Source organism: Armigeres subalbatus, chromosome 3, assembly GCF_024139115.2.
Source record: "Armigeres subalbatus isolate Guangzhou_Male chromosome 3, GZ_Asu_2, whole genome shotgun sequence".
Taxonomy (NCBI): Eukaryota; Metazoa; Arthropoda; class Insecta; order Diptera; family Culicidae; genus Armigeres; species Armigeres subalbatus.
In genome coordinates, this window is record NC_085141.1 from 73,519,442 (window position 1) to 73,543,600 (window position 24,159).

The following is a 24,159-nucleotide window of genomic DNA, read 5'->3' on the forward strand; positions in this document are numbered from 1 at the left end:
AATTCTTCTGCTACATCACGGACGTCCGCACTTACTGCAGTTCGAATATTGAATCCAACCACTACCTCGTTGCAGTATGTCTGCGCTCAAAACTCTCGACTGTGTACAACACGCGTCGGAGTCGTCCGCCGCGGCTTAACATTGGGCGGCCACAAGATGGTAGACTAGGCCAAGACTACGCGCAGCAGCTGGAAGTGGCATTCCCAACGGAAGAGCAGCTAGGCGCAGCTTCTCTTGAAGATGGCTGGAGAGATATTCGATCCACCAGCGAAAGCACCGCAACCGCTGCACTAGGCACGGTGGCCCCGATTCTGAGAAACGACTGGTATGACGGCGAATGTGAGCAGTTAGTTTAGGAGAAGAATGCAGCATGGGCGAGATTGTTGCAACACCACACGAGGGCGAACAAGGCACAATACAAACGGGCGCGGACAGACAAAACTCGATTTTTCGGAGGAAAAAGCGCCAGGAGGAAGATCGAGATTGTGAAGAGACGGAGCAACTGTACCGCGTTAATAACGCACGAAAGGTATATGAGAAGTTAAACCGTTCACGTGAGGGCCAGGTGCCACAGCCCGATATGTGTAAGGACATAAACGGGAACCTTCTTACGAACGAGCGTGAGGTGATCCAAAGGTGGCGGCAGCACTACGAAGAGCACCTGAATGGCGATATGGTCCACAATGGTGGCGGTATGGTAATGAACCTAGAACCACGCGCGCGGAGGATGAGGTTTTGCCGCAGGAGTGGATGAAAGGTGTCGTGTGCCCCATCTACAAAAAGAGCGATAAGCTGGATTGTAGCAACCAAGATGAATACACAGCTAGGTGTTTCAATGTGCTCAATTTATGGACGAGAAGAAGGCGGGGGTGAAAAATTCATTTTCGGTGCAAAACATAAACAAACCGGCTGGCTCTCCCATACTAAAATCCAAGATGGCTGAATCGTGAATTTGGCAGATTGGAACACCTAGTGGTGTATTCATCTTGGTAGCAACTACCGCGCAATCACATTGCTGAACGCCGCCTACAAGGTACTCTCCCAAATTATATGCCGCCGACTAACACCAATTGCAACAGAGTTTGTGGGGCAGTGTACCAGGCGGGATTTCTGGGTGAACGCTCTACCACAGACCAGGTGCTCGCCGTACGTCAGGTATTACAGAAATGCCGCGAATACAACGTGCCCGCACATCATCTATTCATCGACTTCAAAGATTACAATCGAATCGGGACCAGCTATGGCAGCTAATGCACGAAAACGGATTTCCGGATAAACTGATACGGTTAATCAAGGCGACGATGGATCGGGTGATGTGCGTAGTTTCAGGGGCATTCTCGAGTCCCTTCGAAACGTGCAGAGGTTTACGGCAAGGTGATGGTCTTTCGTGTCTGCTATTTAACATCGCTTTGGAGGGAGTAATACAAAGAGCAGGGATTGACACGAGTTGTACGATTTTCACGAAGTCTGTCCAGTTATTTGGTTTCGCTGACGACATTGATATCATGGCCCGTAACTTTGAGAGGATGGAGGAATCCTCGTCAGACTGAAAAGCGAAGCTTTACGGATTTGACTAGTTATCAACAAGTCGAAGACGAAGTCGTGATAGGAAGAGGCTCTAGAGAGGTCAATGTAAGCCAACCACCACGAGTTTCTATCGGTGGTGACGAAATCGAGGTGGTTGAAGAATTCGTGTACTTGGGCTCACTGATGACCTCCGATAACTATATTAGCAGAGAAATTCGGAGACGCATCATGACAGGAAATCGAACGTACTTTGGACTCCGCAAAACGCTCCAATCGAATAGAGTTCGCAGCCGTACCAAACTAACTATCTGCAAAACGCTCATTGGACCGGTAGTTCTCTAAGGGCACGAGACCTGTACGATGCTCGTGGAGGACCAACGCGCACTGGGAGTTTTCGAAAGGAAAGTGCTGCGCACAATCTGCAGATGGCGGACGGTACGTGAAGGAGGCGAATGAACCACGAGTTGCATCAGCTGTTGGGAGAACCATCCATCGTTCACACCGCGAAAATCGGAAGACTGATGACTGATGAAAGAATGATTTCTTCATTAGAGATCATCATATACTCAATAGGATATTTCCAATCCCTGCCCAAAAAGCTTTTGCTTGTGCTGCAAGTAATATGGGGTTCTGTTAGGCTGGCCGCACTCCTAAAATGTTTGGGAAACTCTGCTTTTGCGGTTAAGATTGCATGAATAAATAAATAAAGCTACTTGGATTCTCAAGTCGACGGTTCAATTGTTTTCTAATAAAAATCTATAATTGCGTTGTTAAATAAGATGTTGCAAAAACACTGCTTTTTGCCCTAGGAAAACCAAACTTAAAGGAGCGAAAATGCATATAAATAGATGTAAATCATTGTGACTTGATGGAAAGATTTGAATTTGGTATCAATAATTAATTTTGTAACTTGGTTGAAATGTACATTCGCTGTTAGAAGAAATTGGTTTGACTATTTTAGCTCGTTGTTTCCAGATTTCAACATATATTTCTCAATCTTCGAAAAAGGACAACTTTGGGAATCTCTGCCCTAACGGTTGTGATTGTAGGAATAAATATACTTGATTCTCCACAATCATTCACTGCCATCCGATTAAGCTATTAATTAGCCACATCAGCCACATGCATCGTGTCGCCATGCCATCAACCTTCACCGAGTTCCGGAGTCACTTGTTCGTTATTTACCGACCTATCATAGTTTTCATGGAAGACGTAATCGTTCAGGAGAATTAATCGATAACGAGCAGTTCACTGGCTAGAAATTTGAATATTTATCTGATTCTGACCCTAATAACGATTGGTTGATGCAGACTACTGGAAATGCTAGTTTTAGTGATTTATAATGGAAACTTCCACAATTTATCAATGCACTGCGATTTTCGATCTGTACCTTTCATACGAAACATAGAAGCTCAATGGATTTCATGGAAAGATATGATGAGTATTATCATTTATTTAAGTGATCTAGATTCAAATATTCTAAAACAATATTAAATTAAAGTATTAGGAGAACTGAAAAGCTCTTATATTAGCCTTATGTTCCACACAACAAATTGTAATCGGCAAGACATATCATTACTATGTTTCCCATCTAAAATAGGAACGGATGTTATGTCTGAAATAATGAAGCCTTGTTGGATGAGTGTGCAAAATCATAAATCAAGCCTAATTACTCTCTTTGTCATATTTTAGTCTGTCGAATATTGCAGATGATGTAATCTTACACCCAACCAGCAGATGTTAGATTTTACTACATCTGTATAAACACTTACCAGAATCTGAATAAAAACTGGACCTATGCTAAATTTCTAGGTTCATATTCAGAAAAAAAATTAGAGTGTTTTCAGGTATTTTTAGAAAAGCTTGCAAAATTGTAAGGTCTCATACAATAATTGTATAATAATCAAGCAGTTTAACATATGCCCAGTCCAATTCTTAAACAGATTTTGTTAGGTTGGTAGAAATTGGAAGAAAATCTAACAAATGCTGATTGGGTGCAGCGATAACGGTGGGAATACTAGACAAAGTTTCGTGACATAGGAACTTCTTTATTAAACAAAGATATACGCAATGTACGACTCTTTTCCAACGATCCACCCAGCCAACAGTCGCGCCAGTGGTTACCGGTCGGTCTTATGTTTGTGTGTGGCGCGCGTGTGACATTCTATGCGGTTTCCTTAGCTCCCCTTCCTCCGTCGAAGCAAGTCTTTCCTGCACAGCACTCCGACGACGTCGGCTTCGCCATCGATCGAGCGCCGAAAGGAAAACTCCGACCGCCTGAGCGTGGAAGGAAATTCGCGTATCTAATCGTTCCGTTCAGTTTGTTCTCGTCGTTCGGAAGGTTTGCGTCTTAAATCGCGTTTGAGTCGCCGTTGTCAGCTTGGTCGGGTGGTGCATTGTGCAATACTTACTGATTAGTTACCAAACCAGCAGAAGATACCGTTACCAAATCAAAACAAAAAGGTGAGCCATTTGAAAAATGTTTTGATGCCAATGTCAAGTTCAGACCCGGGTATTTTCCCGGTGTGGTGTTCACGAAGTTGGGTTCCATCCTAAAACCGGTGGCAGGAGAAACCAGCACCATGAAGCTAGTGCCATTTCGCGCTCGTTGTGAAATCCTTGAACCATCGAGAGAAGAAAACTTCGCGCCGAACATGCACCGCTTTATTGGTGGGTTACAGAGAAGACTGTTGAATGATGCTGGTGAAAGGATTCGAATTGGATTTATCTATTGGATGGTATGGAGTCAACCTTGGAATTATAAACGAGTTGCATTGCATACACAGCTGCTACATTTAATGCCCTAGGACACCGTTTCAATGATTTGTGATTGCAAAAATTCGTTGAAACTATTTGCAGTGAAGTGATTTGATCTTGGCCATGATCAGGAAACGATTTTATCGAATCGGGAATTAGACCTTTGTACTGAATGAATCTAAATTGGAATAAAAATGATCGGTTCTGATACTTTTGTTGTTTAGTATCGCATCTATAAAACTAATCACAACAAGAGAGGCCTCTGACATATTAAATCGGGGTTTGAACTAGAATGTTATTGTTTGGTTTGAAGTGTTTCAAACCAAGAATTAAACAATAACAGATGTTGTCCATCTCAGACAGTACCATTATCAAGTGTTAACTTCTACGATGGCCAATAAAATTTGAGCAAATATTTCATATTATGTCGCATGTGAAATGCTCTTCAACAACTTATTTTATATTCTGGATGATTCAATATCATGCTTAATACACGTGATACTCTACACCGAGAACTGGTTAAACATTAAACAGAATATTACGTAAAGTTGCTCGATAAACATGTCATTCGGATATGTTTGCCGAATCTATAAACAAGATTGTCCACTTCGCCAAAAGAAATATTTATCACTAAAAAAATCGTTGGTCGATACCAACAGAAATATTCGGTGACGCATCACATGCAAATTGCAATTGCAAGATTATTCAATTTAATCTAGCTCGCCATCGTGAAAAATTGACCATCTACAAAGCGCTTAGGGGAAGAGGCCGCAAAACGTCCCTCCGAGGCAAAACGTCTTTTGGGTATTCCCTCATATATACCGTATTTGGTATGGCCGTAACAAAACTAGACCTAAAATTATGCAGGCCAGGCGAAAACAGTGTCAAAATAAAAGAAAGGAAGGTTGGAAAAATCGAGATTTTCCACATTTTGATGACACATCTGTACACAATGTACTAAGCGTCTCCACGCACTGTCTATACCAGAATGCTGATTCGCCGACGCGTGATGCATTGTTCCCTAATAGCTGCCAGCTAGAAGGCGTTTTGCTTAATGAGTTTTCCGACAGCAAAATATCACCACTTTTTTAAATGTGAATATTATCATAATGATTGAGATTTTCTACGATTTTTAGATGGCACCAGTTAGCTATATTGTTGAACTGTTTCATGAGGTAAAAATACCCATGAAAATCGTAACAGATAAGACATTAAAGTAGTCTTTGCTTAGCTAGGGCATATTGCCTCTCCTTCCCCTATGCTTCTACGAACATGAGACTACGACAATGCTCATGGAGGACGCGCACTTGGTGTCTTCGAAAGCGAAGTGTCACTCACCATCTATGATGGGATGGTATGGAAGATGGTATATGAGAAATACGGATCTCCAGTTAGCTTTGCGAGCAAAGGTGTGGATTGCCAATCCAGATATGGCGAATTCGGTTTTCGGTTCAGACCAGGATGTTCAAGATGGGCAACATTCTCTGCTCCATGGACATCGTGTATCCACTAAACATTCATAAAATTATCGTGAGCATCTCAAGGGCGATGCTTACCACCTAATTGTAAATGTGTTTGGTTTTCTCGTGCGTGGGGTTCGATGATTTTGAGCAAAACTTTTTGAAAAATTGAAGAAAATTTAAGAATTTAATGAAGTTTCGCAAAAAAAATAAAATTTTTAAATTTTTCTTGCTTGGTAATCAAATTGAAAAAAAAGATAAATTTTGAATTATTATTGTACGGTGAACGTTCGCTAATTGGTTTTTATTTTGTTGGGGTGCTTTTTGGTTGGCGGTTTGCTAGTTGGGGTGAATCTCAATTAAAAGCAGTCAAAATCTGATGTTGAAACAGCGTTGACGTATCGTTTTTTTGGCAGGATCTATACATTTAGGTGTGTAGAATTTTCTTATGTTGAATGGAAAAGCTAAACATCATTTACGCTAGTCAAAACGCCACAATAAGTGAACGATCACTATACCGTTTTGACTCAAATACCGAACAGACTCGTATTCCGAACACTCACAACATAGAGAATTATTTGAAACATTTCGCTATTATTGCAAAAAAAACGAATTTTATCGGCAGTCGAACAGATCATTATTGTCCGGCAATGAGATCACTTTGGAATTTAGCATTTTAGTTTATTTAATGTGGTGTTTGGAATTTAAAACAATTTTTACTTCGTGTATTCCGCATTTGAGACAAAGCTTAGCCAAATAAAATCATTAAGTATTGATAGTTACAATCAATAGAATATGATTATTAAGCACTTATATGAAAGTTATTTCGCTACCCGATGGTAGCAATTGATATGTTATTTCATATAAATTCATAGCTTAGCATAGCTTAGCTTTATTGACTGTACACATCGTAGTTGCTAGTCGTGATTGGCCGAGAAACAACAAATATGCGCAGCTCATTAATTGAATAGTTTTCTCGGCACTAGAAGCTATTCTCACTGTTCATGCTTCGAAGTTTCTTTAATTAAAAACTAATAACGATGCCAGCTATGTCCTCACAGCCAATTTGGATAAGGGAAGAAAAATTAGTTCGACACCCATTGCTACAAGAGAACAAGGAATCCTCTGCATCTCCATGATCGCACTGGAAAGGAATAGTATTCTAGTTGAGAAGGAAATCTATTGGAAATCGCCGTGATAAGCGACTAATTATTTCTTTTGAACGACACCATATATGTTTTTCAAAGCTGTGCGGCCGCCAACACAAAATGAGCGATAACAAAGCGAGAATCTTCACTTCTCTATGGGGGCTGCCTATCCGATTCTGTTTTTTTTTTTCGCACTTGTATACAAGTTTGATAAATTTGTTATCATGGCTTGTTATGATTCGGAACAGTCTTTGCCTTTCATTTATCGTTGTTCGTTATCTATTGAGAGAGATTTCTGAAAAACCTGATAGGTAGGCATTTTGAAAACTGTTCAGCAGCATATTAGCATAAAAGCATATGGAGATGCATGGTATATTTGTGCGGAGATTCATCTTGTGACTAAAGTTTTTATGCAAATTTCAACACATCCGTTCAATTAAATAAATGAACAAGTGTGCAGGCATTTGTATTTGTACTTGGATTAAGGGAAACCTGAACCTAATTGCATGTTGGGAAGTACATGTTCTTGGTAAACATGTCGAATACTGCGATTAAGAAATTATTAGAATCATGATTTCAAACACCAGGTTCCCCGGCGTTTTTTAAGCGATATTCACAATTCTTTCACGGTTGTCTTATGCACCTCATCTAAAGTTTCGTGTAGTTTTCTAGTTTGTTATGTTTCTAGGGACCCTCATGTCTTTTTTTGCAAGATCAGCTGGAGTCGGATGCTGTTATTTAGAATTAATTTTTTCAATACACCATATTCAATATTACTAAAATTTTCCGATTCACTTTATAAAGAAAATCAACCCAGCTTGTTCATGCAAGTCCTTAAAGTCCTAGCGTATAATATTGGTTTGACGCAGATGTTCTAGGTTTTACATTTTTTTCTGGAGTTTATATCAACTAGTCTAACGAGTCAATAGCGCCTGGTATCAAACCGAAATCAACCCAACATGTCCATACATATTGACCATATTTCACCTTATTTTGCAAACTATAGCAAACTTTAGACTTTACTTCCTCGAGACGCTGTCGATTCTCAACTTGCAGAAGAAGCTTTCAGTTGTTTTTCTATCATTTGATATTTTGTATAGTTTTAAATTGGATTGATTTTCCACGAGAGAATATTATCTGGATTTTGAAAACGTATCTTCAAATGTTTTGCTAAAGCTTCTTCTACCAAGGCCCGGATCTGCTGTGAATTAGAGCATTTCATTAGCCGATGTTCATTATTGTCTGGTAATGAACAGACATCACAATTAACATTCTGTAGTCGACCTATACCGTAGCTTAATATTTTTTCTTTGTTGGGAACTAGATCATTTACGTAACGATACAATTTCGATTTATCCTCCATCGGCAAGAAAACTGAGTTGATGTTTTCCCAAACATTTTCCCATGGAACCAGAGGGTAGTTCATTTCTGCTTTGGGAATGGTGTTTTTTTGTCAACAAAGTACCAGTACAAAAGCCGAACCGATTTCAAAGCAAAGTTTTCCTTTAAAACTTTAGCTTCTGACACCCATTCTTTAGCATTTCTTGACAACTTAGTCAAACACTCTAACCGCAGTAAATACTCTTCATTTAAATTGTCATTTCCGGAACTATCATAAAGAATATTTCTAATAAATAGGGCCTTACATTTACTTTCAGCGTCAATAAGACTTATACCGCCGTCTTCACCTTTTCCACAGAAAATCATGTCTTACACTATCAAAAGCCTTTTGCAGGTCAAGAAACCTTTGAGCCTTCTGTTATCAATAGATCTAGTTATAATACGACGTATATTGTGCAGGTTATCCACACACGATTTGTTTTGCATACATGCAACTTGTCCAGGTCCTACTATTTTGTTCAAAACGGTCGAAATCCGGTTTGCAATTATTTTACTGAATAGTTTATAATCTGTATTGAGTAAGCTTATAGGCCTGTGATTATTCAAATCAAGTTTATCTCCTTTTTTGGTATTAAAGTTATTATACCAGAAGTAAATTCTTTTGGTGGCTGAGCGCTGTCTATCAAATAAGAGTTGAACAAGTGTAACAACTCATTTTTAACCGTATCAAAATTGTTCACATAGAACTCGTAGGTTAGCCCATCGGGCCCAGAGGATTTTTTCGTAGAACACATCTTCAACGTATTGTGAATTGCATCAATCGTGATAGGTGCCATAAGCCTATCCTGATCATTACCATTTAGAGCAACGTTAATATCGGCCAAAGCATCATTACAGTTCAATTCACTGGTTTGAGGTGTTTCATAGAGCTGGGAAAAATGATTGAAAATAATTTGTTTTAACTGATTTGGTTCAGAAATGATTACATCTCCTTCTCGCAATCGTAAACAACCACTGGACTTATTTAGTTGGGCTGCTATTTGGAAAACACTGATTTTCTCGTCCGTCGGCAATGACTGAGGTGCAAGTTCGGACACAGCACTTGACATTCGTTTCATTTCAATATCCATTAAAAATGTTATAACAATCTGTAGGTCACTATAAACATCTTCTCCTAAAAGCAATCGACCAGTCAATCGCTCCATCTCGTTCGATAAAAATTGTTTCCTTTAAAATATGCTTTTGTTAAAATTCCAACTCTCATTTTTGAAAAAAAAAACTTCGACACCTCCTTTTAAACGCAAAACTCCACCACCCGATACGATCTGTAGAGTAAATGTGCCTATGTCTTAAATTCTCAAATTGTCGGGCAAAGCGGTCTTTTATTTCATCATTTGCTATTAACGACGAGTAAATTTTCCAGAATCCTCTCCCATGCTTGGCGAGATCATCTTTCTGCACACTCAATTTGAAAATCACCGCTCTGTGATCAGAAAAGCCTACAGTGACGGCTTGTGTTTGAGTGATCTTATCAATAATGGCAATTGGAGCATAAAATCGGTCGATTCTTGACGCTAAATCGCCGTGAAGAAACGTGTACTCATTAGTCTTTTCTACTAGCAGAACATCTTTGAGGTTTAAAGTGTTGGTCACACTTCTCAAGCCGGCATAATAATTTTTGCTGGGGTTTTTGGAGTCTTTGGGCTCCAAAATGCAATTAAAATCTCCGCCAAGAATCACAGAACTATTTTTATTTAAATGTACCGCAAGACTTGTTTGAAACATCTCATCACGCTCTTTTTTCTATTTGTACCCGAGAAAGCATAAACGTTAATGAAGTTTGTGTTCGCAATGGTCACAGATAAAATTCTCCCGTTTGGAATGGCTGTACCTAAGACCTTATTATTTCTGTTGACAATGGCGAATGAATGAAATTAAAATTCTCGAAAATTACTTCCTGGAGAAAAATAACATCTAACCCATAATCTCATACAAAATCTTTTAGTAAATTCTTCTTCAAGGTTAGCGCTGATTATGCATTCGGCGACATTCCAAAGTTATTTCAAAATGAACAGTAAAAAGTTATCACAACATGGCGAGTGCAGCTTCAACGTCTGTTCTCTGTGATTTAACTTATGATGTATATCAGCGCACACATAACCATTCTCAGGGCCGGATTTAGCGGAGGGCCGCAGTGTATTTCTTCGCCTCTTTCCAGACGCAGACTTCATTTCAAAAATTGAATCATATCTACGATTGGACAATATCACTTTAAGTCATACTAGACAGCTATTTGCTTTCATAGAAAAAGTTATAGTCTAGCAAAATGTCTAATTTTAAAGAAGGAATTACCATATTCAAACACGGGGTTAGGCAATCGCCTTCATTAAAAAAAATGGATCATATCCGATCATATCCGTCAAACGCCTATTTTTACAGAAGGGATCACATCCGACATTGCTTCAATCCGGGCAAAAGATTACTTTAAAAATGAGAATTACATCTACCATTGCCTCAATCCAGGCAATTGCCTGTTTTTGAAGAAGGAATCACATCTTCCATTACATGAATCCTGGCAAACGTCTACTGTTAAAGAACGGATCATACCCACCACTGCTTTTTCCTAGCAAACGTATATTTTCACATCCATCATTGCCCTAGCCCGGACAAGCACCTCCTTTTAAAGAATGAATTCTAGACCAACATTTGAAAAGGGCGTAACAGCCAAAATTTATTCCTTCTGATTCTTCGTCTACATATAAAGTTATATATGTGGACAAAGAATCAGAAGAAATAAATTTTGGCTGAAAGCGCCTTTTTGAAGAAGGGATCATTTGCACCAATGATTTAATCCTGGCATACGCCTATTTTTAAAGAAAGAATCACATCTACCATTGCCTTAATCTGGGCCGGCACCTTCTTTTAAAGGAAAGATTATATCCACAATTGCCTTAATCCAGGGAAGCGCCTCCCCTAGCGCCTCCTTTTAAAGAATGAATTACATCTACCATTGTCTTAATCCGGGCAAGCGCCTTCTTTTGAAGCAGGGATAATATCCACCATTGCTTTAATCAGGGCAAGCGCCTATTTTTTAAAAAGGGATCAAATCCACCATTGCCCGAATCTGGGAAAAGACCTATTTCAAAAAAAAGATTCACAACCGCCATTGCCTCAATCCGGAGAAGTGGCTAAACCCGGCTTATGCGTTCTTCGAATCTTTTCAATTCTATTATAAATCGCGGTGTGTATTCCTCACTAGAAAACAACAACAAAAAATTGTAGACAATGTCCCTTGCTGAATGAACCCCCCCCATCCTTTTTTTGACGCTTTTCACAGTTATCCCAATATTTCAGGGAATTATAAATTATTGCGCAAGCTGGGCAAACGCGTACATGGCAAATAGGAGATGACCAATTCTGGGGAATGGTGCATTCTGGCAAACGGCTTTCTGGGAAATGGTCCATTCTGGCTAATTGATTCTGGCAAATGACTCATACAAACCTTATAGATTACTAAGTTGAAAAGCAGGCAAAGTTCCAGTTGGAATGTAGAGCCATTGAAGAAGAAGAAGAAGAAGAAGAAGAAGAAGAAGGTTGGCTTTTAAGACATATCATTGAGCTCTCGACAAATTTTGGGGAAGGATAGTTTGGCCGAATACCGTTCAGCTGAATGCCACTTGGACGAGAGCTGTTTCGCCGAATATACCATTTGGGCGAACAGACCATTAGGCCGAAAGTCATTTGTCCGAAAGAGTCATTTGGCCGAAAGGGTTATTTTCGAAAAGGTCATTATGCCGAAAGGGTCGATTGGCTGAGAGGTGCATTTGGCCGAATAGGACATTTGGCCGAATAAAACATTTGGCCGAATAAGACATTTGGCCGAATAGGACATTTGGCCGAATGCCACTAGACCGAAAGTCATTTGGCCGAAAGGGTCGTTCTGCCGAAAGGGTCATTTGGCCGAAAGAGTAATTTTCGAATGAGTCATGATGCCAAAAGGGTCGTTTGGCCGAAAGGGTCATTTGGCCGAATAGGACATTTGGCCGAATAAGACATTTGGCCGAATATCACTAGGCCGAAAGTTGTATGGCCGAATATACCATTTGGCTGAACAGACCATTAGGCCGATAGTCATTTGGCCGAAAGGGTCGTTTTGCCGAAAGGGTCATTTGGTCGAAAGAGTCGTTTGTCCGAAAGGGTCATTTCCGAATTGGTCATTAGGCCGAAAGGGTCGTTTGGCCGAAAGGGTCATTTGGCCGAATAGGACATTTGGTCGAATAGCTTATTTGAAACGTGAGAAATTAGTTGTGAGAAGAGAGACGTCTCAATTCTCATTCCTCATTTCCCACTTCTCACTGTAAAAGGTGAGTAGTGAAACGTCTCATTATCTACTTCGAACTACTCATTTTTCACAGTGAGAAGTGGGAAATGAAGAGTGAGAATTTTTTTTTTAACTCTTTATTAAAGTGTTTTTTTAATTTTTAAAATTGAGTTCAACACATTGAAGAGTGACAAGTGAGACGTCGTGAGACTTAACACTACTCACTTTTCACAGTGAGGATTGAGAATTGAGACGTTTCTCTTCTCACTCCTAATTTCTCACTTTTCAAATAAGCTATTCGACCAAATGTCCTATTCGGCCAAATGTCCTATTCGGCCACATGGTCCTTTCGGAGAAACGACCCTTTCGGCCAAATGATTCTTTCGGCCAAATGACCCTTTCGGCCAAATTACCCTTTCGGCCAAACGACCCTTCCCTTTTTGGCCAAATGTCCTATTCGGCAAAATGACTTTCTGCCAGATGGGTTTCGGCCTAATGGTTTGTTCGGTCTAGTGGCATTCGACTGAATGGCTTTCGGCCGAATGGGTTTAGGCCAAACAACCCTTACCCAAAATGATCATGACTAAGCTTCAAAGACAGAATCTATTGAAGGAAGATAATCCACGGCCTCATTGGTGTCAACTTCAAGATTCTTTTTCGAATGAGTTTCTTTCAAAAGCTACAAACTTATCTGTATGGTATTTTACTGTATCTTGAGACAACTTTCACCAGATGTTGCTCTTTGAAACTTCATATCACTAAGTAACTTCTATCATATATGGTTACTGCTCCTGGACTTCATTTCATAGCTTCGATATTCATCCCACGAAAAAAAGCAATTAAAAGGTTTTTGATTTGTTTCTCATTTTTGTTATTTATTTCAACAGTGAGCACGCATGTTAGCAAAAAGAAGCGATGAAATTTCTGCCGTATGTCTTCGTCAAAATAAAATAAAATACCTGATTAATTATTTTAGAGCGTCTTAGTGAGAGAGAGAAGGAAGATACCTGAGCTAATATTTTGGTTTTTAAACCGGACGAATAGCTACTACTATCAGAAATATCAAACGAGGCCGTAAAAATAGGGTAAAAATATTCATTTTACCCGCACTATTTTAAAACATACGAAATTTCGATGTTTTTTATTTTGTAGAAAAACTATATAAAACAATGTTTATTAGCGAAAATATTGTTCAGTGCAATAAGAATATGAGTTAAATTGTTGGTCTAAGTGGTAGAGCTGGCAAATTTTCCTCGTTTTATGATTGAATTCAACGCAAGTCCTTAACGTGTTCATTTTACCACATGTTCCCCTATATGTTCATTAAGATAGAAAACGGAAAACCTACAACATAACAAACATTAATTTAAATTTGTTAAAGCTACAACCCAAGAAGAATAGATTTTTGGCAAGCTCATTTAGTTAGCGACATATTTTTTAACGATTTTCTGAAGCCGCATCTCTGTTACGTAAAATTTGTAAATGTCGGATCTTAAAAAGCATTGATCCTTTGCCGAGAGCTCAAAATGCAATTGATACACCTCTTCAAATACAAATCAAATGAACTGCGCAAACCTTGAGCAATTACTATTTACCTTAAACCATGCGATTTTTATTCAATGAAAACAGGAAGTTTTTTTTTGTTTGCAAATAGCCTTATGTTAAATAGTTCGTAAATTTTACATTTTCACAATTCTTAGAAATTGTGGCACTCGCTGGCACGATGTTTATTTTACATCAGACAGAAGAGTGTGCATTTGTCGTCTTAGGCGGTGCAATATAGATTGAGTATGACGCATCATCTCAGGCGTGACGAATTTGCTAAATTTGGCATATGAATTCATTACCGAAGCTCGGCTTCATCAGTAAACAAATCTTATTTAATGGTCAGTTTTTTTTATTGTCATCTCAGAGCGACAAAACAAAGGGGGAAAATTTCGTTGAACATATAATATAAAACTGGTAGACATCAGAGATATTAAAATTCAGGAATTGCATGGCGTGATCCAACTTATGACATTTACCTAATAGCCGACTTTCAGCTTAGTGTTAGAGATGCAATCCTACGAATCATCCGATTCTAACACTACTGCATAAATATATATACACTGGGGTCTCGTTTTCCATGGTTAGTTTTTTTCTTGTTTCTGAACTGAGGATTTTATGACACATTGAGCTAACCACACGAAAAAACCCACACAAAAATAAGAAAGATCAAGTGGTATTTAAAAAAATGTGGATAGAAGATAAAATCCAATCGCGTAAAAAGCGACTCCAGTGTACCGTAAGGCAAGCACGTTAATATATATGAACTAAGCTCAAAGGAATCGAAGACATGCCAAAACTGAAAGATGCCTTCGACTGAACCGGGAATCGAACCGGAAAACAAAGTGTAACTGGTTATGCGAATATGAATATTACTGCATCAGTTCGTCGGCTCTGTTGCGTTGCGATCGGTGTCTTAATGCTTGGACATGTAAATTAAAGCAATCTCAGATGAATAAAATATGGCGACAAGCATATAAACGTAATACTGAATTAACATTCATTGGCCTTGAACCAATGCGTGCATCGTAAATATTTGTGTTTGAGAATCTATTCTAGCGCCTATATTTCTGTTGTCCAACGTTCTACTAAACTTTATTCAAGACGCATTTCGAGCCAAATCGTATTCAGAGCTGGAAGCATCCACTCAGATTTCAACAAAACTTTCTACATATGTTGACTTTGTCACAAAAAGTCACTTTTCATATTTGGTATTTCGTAAATAAATCTAAAAAAAGTTTCAAATCGCGAATCTAAAAATTAAAAATAGAAAAATGACAAATCCTACAAAAAAAGTTTTGTATGAGTGACTATTTGAGTAAGGGGCCCTCCCCCTCCTATGACCACGTGGGTTTTTCAAAAACAAAAAAAAAATTAAAAAAAAAGTAAGGTTACGTAAGGTAACTTAAACATATGTTTAACCCGATCAATTTTGAAGATGGACAAAAACAGGAATTTCAACTGTTTCAAAATCAAACTAAACCCAGCATGGAAATTATAAATTTTCATGAATTCTAACATTTTGATGATGTTTGATGATGGATTTAACGTACACATTTAGGGTTTTCCACTCGATCTTGCCAAAACTAGTATAGAAAGAACTGAAAAGTCGTATTTTTTTTCGGGTGTCATAGGCCAAACTGCTCTGAAGCACATATCCTCGAAAGTATCAAAAATCATGCCACGAAACAAAATGTCCTAAGCTGAGAATATATCCACAAATATCTATGTAATCATGAGACATGATATTACTGAGTTTTGAAACGACCCGATCAACCAAGTTCTGAACGATGTATCGCTAAGCATCCAAGCAGGTCCATTGAGCCGATGCGATTTCATTTATTACTTTCACAATCTACAATAGAGCTTTTTCATTGCTCTTTATTGATGTGAAAGAAACCCATCATTGCCCAGGTGTTGCAAATGTCACAATGAACTATTTGCAGCACCGCACTCTAGATCAATTTCCGTGCGTTTGTTTTGTTTTCCTCAACAGCTGACCCAAAATTGTTAAATCGTCAGAAAGAAAATCTCAACTCATTTTTATTACAGTGATCGTTCGCTAATTGGGGCGTTTTGACAAGCGTCAATGTTGTTTACTTTTTGCATTGAACAAAGGAAAATTTTGCGCGCCAGAAAATATCGATCCCGCCAAACACGGAAATAAAACGTCAACGTTTGACATCACATTCTGACGTTTAGCTGCTTTTTTATTGGGTTTCGCCCAGGCATTGCAATATCATCTGTGCACAGGTTATTATCTTTGCTTTTGCAAAGATGTTATCCCTAATCCAAGAGCACTCTGGAAAGATATTATAATTTGAGCATTTGATGATGATATCCTGATAGCCAACGCGTTTCGGGGTTTGTTCACGTTGCGAGGACGTTGCTACAACAAAAGCAGTGAAAAAAATTTTCACCATGGCGAACATTGCACTTTGTTGACTGAGTAAATAGATGACTAAGACCGATATACCATTATATCATCTGTATCTTGGCTCAGAAGATCGAATGATGGGATAAATTGCAATGCCTGGTTTCGCCCCAGTTAGCGAACCCCCAACTAAAAAACGCCCCAACTAGAAAAAACCCAATTAGCGAACGTTCACTGTATATAGAAGAAGATATTTTGTGGGTGGAAAAAAATATTTTTTGTGGAAAAGAATATTTTTTTTTCTGGAAACATTTGTAATTGTTTATTGCTAATATTGATTTATTCATGAAAATTTTGTTATTTTTTTCGTGGAACATTTTGATTTCTATATGGATTTCTATTTCTATATATATATATATATTTCTATATATCTTATTTTATAATTGCAATTTTTGCTTTTACAAGTGTTAATTTATTATAGTCCAGTGCGTGTTGGCTCTTGTATCGGACGGCAGAACGATCGCGCGATTTGCCGAAATTTTGTGTTTTGCATTGCGCGGCCGGTAATAAAGTAAATTAGTTCAGTGCGTGTTGGCTCTGTTTCGGACGGCAGAACGATCGCGCGATTTGCCGAAATTTTGTGTTTTGCATTGCGCGGCCGGTAATAAAGTTAATTAGTTCAGTGCGTGTTGGCTCTTGTTTCGGACGGCAGAACAATCGCGCGATTTGCCGAAATTTTGTGTTTTGTTTTTCCTTAGGACGGTTCGTAAGTAAATTGATGAATATATTTTATTATTTTTACAGCATATACTGTTATTGACAAACGCTCTATATTGTCGAATAGAGCTCCCTATTATTCACCTTTCCCACTAACACAAATTTTCCTTCCCGAGACATCTATGAAGGTAGTATGGGTTCCCTGCATCTTCACTAGTAGATGTTGAACTAACATTCCTTCCCTTCCTTCCGTGATTGTAAGGACGTGGCCAGGTGCACAACTGCTACTGTATAGGAAAAGGTACTAGTCCCAAATACCAATTTGTGACAATATACAGTAGATTGCTCAATTCAAGCTCTGTCTGGTGGGGGGGGGCGGGTGTCACGGGAGAGGGTTCTCTTCGTCGACTTGGGGACGGGTGTCGCAGGAGAGGGTTCTCTTCGTTGACTTCCCCTCATTTGAATGAAAGTGACAGGCAGGGAGTTTCTTTGCAGTTTATCACCTCAGAATGCAAGTTCGCATTGTTTTCTTTCGTTCTGAAGTGATAAACCACAGAGAGATCTGCTGCCTGTCACTTTTGTTTAAGGGGGGGGGGGTCGACGGGGAGAGTCTTCTCTTGCGACATTCGCCCTTATTCCAGATGGAGCTTGAATTGAGCATTGTATAGCCACCCACGATTTGTACAATCACATATGCTATGCTATGCTATGTTACAAGTGTTAATTTATTATTGTTTGTGGACAATTTTCAACTGTTTACTGTTTTGCATAGAAATTCTTTATTTATTTAATACTCATGCCCTGATTTCTTTATTGTAAATTTATTTTATTATATAAAGTTTCTATTTTTTCTTTATTTTTCTTTATCTTTATTTTTCTTCAGCTTCCACACTGATATTCTTCCCTCCCCCTTCATACGGGAGCTTGGCAGAAGGATGGTCGTGTGATATGTGCCATCACAAATATTGCCCTCCGCTCGCTTTCAAATCGACTTCTATAAAAACATTCTTCATGCCTGCCGTATCCTAACGGAACTATCAATTCTATACTTTCGCCTCTAATTCTATCATGAACATGTGCGTCTAAGTTTGGAAAATGATATTAACATTTCCATATCATCATAAGATGGAGAAATGATGAATTTCCTTTGTAATTTTTGCAAGAAAAAATGAAATAGGAAGCATGAAACAAGCTGATCGCGTATTCCAGTTTATTTCCGTCCATCCATGCTGCCATTAACATAAACCAAAGAGCTCCCAGCAGGTCCATACGATCGTCATCGCCGGTTTCGAACACCGGCGCTGCAGTCTCGGTGAACCTCGGCCTAATCGTGATGTTGTTGTGCGCGGCCGGTTTTGTGATTGGAGGGAAGATTCTTCCGGATTTTCGCAAAAACCTTTCAGCAGTGGCTTCTCAATAAAGACTGCGACTACTGTTCGACTCGCATAGCCGTACCTTTAGAAACCCTGTTAAAGTTTCTAATCTTGTCCTAGTGCTGCAGACAACACGGCGGCTGGCAGGCTCGGTTGGATTTCTTTGAGCGGCTTTCCGACAACTTTTTTGGACATTCTCAGTGGAGAAAAGCGAACGATGTAGAAGGTGGTTTTTTGAAAAATGCTTCCACTGGGTTCTTGTGTCCGTACGGATTCTGTCGGAATGTATTGTTTGTATTCGGCCTTAAAAATGACGGGAGCAGAAAATTTTACGTCTTCTCGTCAGCGCGGCACACTTCGATCGAGGGATTTCGAGGGTGAGGGGTTACGGAAAAGTCTATGAAAGTCTGCTAGGGGGAATGGGGGCATGAAAATTGAGTTTACGTGATTTATAGTAAGCCGCTTAACGACTATGATATCTAACATCGTTCCGGGCTATTTGTGAACAGACCTTGGGGTTCCCACACTGTGACAAGTTTTCAGCATGTTAAGGGGCACTATTCTTGGGATTTTGTCTAATTTCATGGAGATGTCAGGCAGATGTCGATAAAAAAAATGAGAATTCCACTAGATAAAAATAAAATCTATGCAATAATTTTCTGGTTTCGGGTTAGCTTAGTACCATAAAATTATGCTGGTTAGACATTATGATATATGCCTCAGCATTATCACACAATTCTTAAGTGAAATAAGGTTTTTAACAGAATTTGAATCCGAACGCAAAAAAAATCCCACAACTGATATAAAATTGATCAGATTCGGGAGCACACACTCCATGATAGCTTATCGCCAATGGTTCATAAACGAGAATGCAGCAATTTATCACATTATGTGATAGTATTACTGCTTTTTGTTACTATAGCTTTATTGGTCGCAAAGCAGTTATATGACCTCCTAGCCAAATCTGACACCTTCACCTTTTTTTTAATATGTTGTACAAGAATATTGATTTACCAATCAGGTATTTTGGTAAAGAATTATTTGTACACCAACCCCCTCCCCCACACAGACATATCTACCCCCACCCCGCCTCCTGGAGATATTTTTTTCCGTGCAAATAAATCATTCAAACTAGTCAAAAGGGTTATTTTTTCTATCATTTTTTAATGAACACATATATCATCATCTTCAACTAATTCCATTTTTCATACTGCTGGGATGAATATAGGTGAACGTCCGTTCTCTATCTCACTGAACATATATTTATCTCACCGCGAAACAGAAAGATGCGGCAACAATTTAGTCGCTTCTTCAAATTCCTTTTTATTGCTTGTTTTTGATGGGATGCACATCGGAGCCATGAGAAGAAATTCAGAAACAGTTCCCCTACTACAAAATAAAACATAATTTTATTGATAAATTGTCATAATTAATTTTATTTATCATTTTTCTTTAGAAGCTAAATCAAATTCACAAGCAATTTACGATTTCCGCATCGATGATCTGAATGATTCTTTCTATGATTCATGAGTGCTTTTAATTTGACCTGAAAAGAAAGAAACATTTAAAGTTGGTGTAAATAAACTGCATACACTGAACCAAAATATCCACTCAAGAACGACTGAAAGGTGTATTGCCTCCGCCCTTTAACGATTGTCATCCGCTTTCTGGATGATGATCATTCGTTTGATTTGGTGGTGGATGACAAACATTCATAATACAGTCATATGGTGATCGGAAGATTTTCTTATTGGAACTGTATGGTAAGGGAAACTGTTTTTGACTGTAATGCAAACGTCTTTCTGAGGAACATAATTTGAATAATAAAAGAATGATTTTTCCAAACCGATTACTTTTTTGATTGATGAAATGGAGGGGAATCTAAAAATATTGAACACATTATTATTTTCTTATTGTTTTATTTTTATTCACGTATCATGTTTTTATATATAATCTGTACACAATGAAGTTGTTCTAAAAAAGCCACGGGTGGTGCTGAAGTTGTTATGGTTGGTGAGAAGGCGGCGAAACATTTCTGTCGTGTTTGACGTCTCACCGTTAAAAAAAAGCAATTAGCCAATCACTCGGTGGTGCACTATTGAAATTAAGTGGTTCTATCTTTTTATACAGCTTACTGTGGCCATGTTGATCCCTCGATGCTGCCAGTAATAAGGATTTTTTCCGCGATAACACCATGAAAAACATTTCCTATAAATAAATGTTTTGCTGATAAAGTTGACGATTCCGGATCACTTTTCGGAACCGATTCGCGATTTGGGCGTAACTTATTGTATAAACAAACATTGTCGTATGGATTCCGTAGAAAGTAAACGATTTTATTCAAAACTAATCCCTTTACCCGATAGAGGAAAGCTTATTCTGTTGGATACATACCGTGGTTTTCTTAGAAAATGCTTGCCTTAGCAGGAATTTGCCTTCCAATGTTTGTTTACAAAATAAGTTACGCCCAAATCGCAAAGCGGTCCCGATTTCAAATATATTCGCTTCTGACTTACCGAGATAAAGTTCTGCGATTTTCTCCTCTTTCTACAAGTTGAGCAAACATGGCGACTCTGCTGCTGCGCGAACCGTTTCTGATTCCTGCAACTCACCTCGGTCACCGCTGTGATATTGCAGAGTCCAAGAAACATTTCGATTTTGAATGATTGTCGTCATGGGGCGCGAATATTTTAATCATCACTCGATATCTCACTGAATATATTTTGTCGATATAGTGTGACTATAACAGGGTGATGGCATATACGGTAATGATATGAAAATCTAGCGTTCATCGGATGATTGTCATTCGAATTTCCGAAGGTGAATCATCCGGTCTAGTTTGCCATACGTCAACAGGATGAGCTTTTGCACGGACAGAGGGAATTACGAATCAGTCGTTTTCGGGCTGATGTTTTCGTTCAGTGTAGGGGAACGGTTCGACATTCCATCCCATAGCTCTTATTTCCATCCCATCAAAAACAAAGCAATGAAAAGGAATTTGATTTGTTTCTTATTTTTGTGATTTTTTTCACCAGTGAGCACGTTTGTTAGCAAAAACAAGCGACAAGATTGGTGCTGTATTTCTTTGTTTTGTGATGAGATGAATAGTTCAGTGAGATGGAAAACGAAATAGTTCCCCTATGTGCCCGCAATTTGAAAACCAATTATGAAGTACTGCGTGCAGTTTTAAAACTGGAAGTGCCTCAGGATGTTGAGTTTTGCCAAAAACTATTAATCTGTATCGAAGAAATCGAAAGATTGGGTGCCAATTTGATCAAAAACCGTTTTTTGCTGTTTTCTCGAAATTGTGTAAAATAGATATATGCAGAGGGTCTCTAGTAGCCTTGCGAGCAAAGGCGTTGGATTGCCAATCCGGAGATGGCGAGTTCGATTCTCGGTCCGATCTCGTATGTTTTCGGGTTGGAAACATTCTCGACTCCCTGGGCATAGTGTATCCATTGTACTTGCCACACAAGATACATATTCATTAGGGTGGTTCAAAAAATCGATTTTTCTCCACAGTGCTCATCTGATTCTTTACCATGTTCTGAGTTTCCTCTGAAAATTTGAGCTCATTTGGATTAAAACTGATTTAGCAAAAGCCGTTTCAAGTTTGCATGCAAATTAGTATGAGGAAATTTATTTTTTCATTATACTGTTAATGACGCTTCCCCATCAAGCGCATGTTAAAAGAAAACCTACATAGCTAAAAGGAATACTCAACAGCTTTCACTCAGTGAAAACCGCATCTCAATTATTCGTTCCAATAATTAGTAATCGAATTTAATCTATACCGTGGTTTTCTGGAGCTAATTGCATAATTCATCAACAGGCAGCATTGCTGCTCGTGGCGCGAAAGATAGCACACACAAATTCAGGCTTCTATGTTGCACTGCACATTTCAGTGATGCCCTCAAAGAAGTTTTACGATCATGACTAAAGATTCGCAACCTGTCTTAAAATCGATAACTAATTATTAGGACGAATAATCAACATGCGGTTTTCGTTGGGTAAAGGCTGAGTACCCATTTCAGCTATGTAGGTTTTCTTTTAACCTGGGCTTAATGGGGAAACGTCATTAACAGCATAATGAAAAAATAAATTTCCCCATACTAATTTGCATGCAAACTTGAAACGGCTTGTGCAAAATCTGTTTTAATCCAAATGAGCTCAAATTTTCATAGGACACTCAGAACATGGTAAAGAATAAGATGAGCATTGTGGAGCAAAATCGATTTTTTGAACCACCCTGATATTCATGCATTGGCGGGCATAGAAAGCTTTCAATTAATAACTATGGAAATGTTAATAGAATACACAGGTTTTTAAACGATTTTTTTTTTCGCTCGTATTTTTGATCATGTGACTTCAATTTGCCACCAAACTGTTCGCAACATGTTTCAAAAAATCCAGAATAAATCAAAGAAAAATCACATGATAATTAATATACGTTAAACATTTTGGATGAGTGGAAAATTGAGAAAATGTAAATCGCGTAAAAACAAAATCCAGTGTACTAAGTTGAAAAGCCGGCGAAGTTGAAATGTAGAGCCATTGAAGGAGAAGAAGAAGAAAGAAAAAGATATATGCAGGTTCTCAAACAAATGATTCAAATTATAAGAGACGATTTTGTTATCCGATCGTCAGACAGTCGGTGAGAGCGTTGACCCATTGCCACCTCTGAAGACGTTACAGCATAAGGCACGAGAACCGTCACCAATAGGTGAATTGCTCAGTGATGAACTTAATATTAAAAAAATCACTCTAATAAAGATAAAAAAAATTGTGTATTAATATATTACTATGATCATTTAAATCAATTAAATCAAACCAAACAAAACCTTCAGATTTCCACTGACCCAATGCGTGGATGGTTGTTGCTTTCAATCCGCCAGCCACGTGCTTCTGATTAGATGATTGGTTTTAACGCTGCAGTCTGTGGGTGACACACACGTTGCCACCATTAATGTTTACTAGAATGGCACTTTGCAAAACTGTGGCACACCGTTTGTTCAAGGTTTACCACATAAGGGTGCATTAAACCTTTGACGATCGGTCTGATTCTGCAGTTGCACTTGTGGTGACTGACTGTGATTAGAGATCCGGTGCTCTCATTGGCCGATGAAGGCCCTCCGGTTGCTATTCTTGGATCGTTTGAGAAATTTACGCCCAATCCTAGACGTTGCGTTGTCACTATACGCGGCTCGGAGATTAACTTTCTCGGAATTTTGAGGTGAACCTTAGTTTTGCACGAAGGCAAACCGAATATGTTGAGAAGGCGTGGTAAGCGGTGCAGCACTTTGACCGTTGAACCGGTTTCCACCGGCTCATCAGCTGTGTTTTTCGGACAGTCTTTTGTTTGATTTGTTTCGGTTTCTCGTTAGTTGCGTTGGGGGCCGGTTTTCGGGGTCACCGGATGGTTGCAAAGAACACATGTATTTTAACGAAGTGATAGCAGTTCAGTGTCAAGGGTCAGTTCCTTATGTACGAATGTATCACGCAAGGTACTTTGTAGTGGATATTAACTAAAGAACGTGAGTTTAACAAAATGAACTGTTAGTTTGCGTGTAGGGAAGAGCTTGGCATCAAGAATTTT

General features: G+C 38.8%; 1 protein-coding gene across 1 annotated transcript in view; it reads left to right on the top strand.

Annotated features, from left to right (window-relative positions):
* Positions 1 to 3,824: 3,824 nt before the first annotated feature.
* The window catches only part of LOC134219893 (circadian clock-controlled protein daywake), a 40,758-nt gene continuing 20,423 nt past the window's right edge, over positions 3,825 to 24,159 (top strand). Inside the window, exon 1 of the mRNA XM_062698789.1 lies at positions 3,825 to 3,990. The gene's annotated coding sequence lies outside the window, so the exon portion shown is untranslated. The remainder of the gene's footprint in view (positions 3,991 to 24,159) is intronic.